Raw genomic sequence first — 637 nt, forward strand, 5'->3', positions numbered from 1 at the left:
CCGGACTCTGGTCCTACCAGACTCTGGTCCGTTAGCCCGGTCCTACCAGACTCTGGTCCCTTAGCCCAGTCCTACCGGACTCTGGTCCACTAGCCCGGTCCTACCGGACTCTGGTCCACGCTGTGTTCTACCAGAACTTGTCGCACTAGCCGGTCCTAACAGACTCTGGTCACTAGCCCGGTCCTACCGGACTCTGGTCCACTTAGCCGGTCCTAACGTCTCTGTCCCTGCCCGGTCCTACCGATCTGGTTCATAGCCCGTAACTACCGAGTTAGCCGTCCTCAGACTCGGTCCCTCACTAGCCGGTCCTACCAGACTCTGGTCCTACCGACTGTCCCAACCCCCGGTCCTATGGCTCCACTAGCCGGTCCTACCAGACTCTGGTCCACTGGCCCTAGGTCCTACCAGATTCTCTGGTCCACAGCCCCGTCCTACCAGACTCTGGTCCACTAGCCCGGTCCTACCCGATCATATAGCTGGTCCACTAGCACGGTCCTACCAGACTCTGGTCTCCACTAGCCCGGTCCTAAACCAGACTCTGGGTCCACTACGGCAGCGGTCCTACCAGACTCTGGTCACACTAGCCCCGTCATACCAGCTCTGGTCACTGCCGGGTCCTACCAGGACTTGGTACACT

At 60.1% G+C, this 637-nt stretch overlaps 1 protein-coding gene across 1 annotated transcript in view; it reads right to left on the bottom strand.

The window, feature by feature from the left end:
• rtcb (RNA 2',3'-cyclic phosphate and 5'-OH ligase) overlaps positions 1 to 637 on the bottom strand; it is a gene marked incomplete in the record, with an annotated part of 55901 nt that overhangs the window by 11180 nt on the left and 44084 nt on the right.

Source organism: Etheostoma spectabile, unplaced genomic scaffold (assembly GCF_008692095.1).
Source record: "Etheostoma spectabile isolate EspeVRDwgs_2016 unplaced genomic scaffold, UIUC_Espe_1.0 scaffold502, whole genome shotgun sequence".
Lineage (NCBI taxonomy): Eukaryota > Metazoa > Chordata > Actinopteri > Perciformes > Percidae > Etheostoma > Etheostoma spectabile.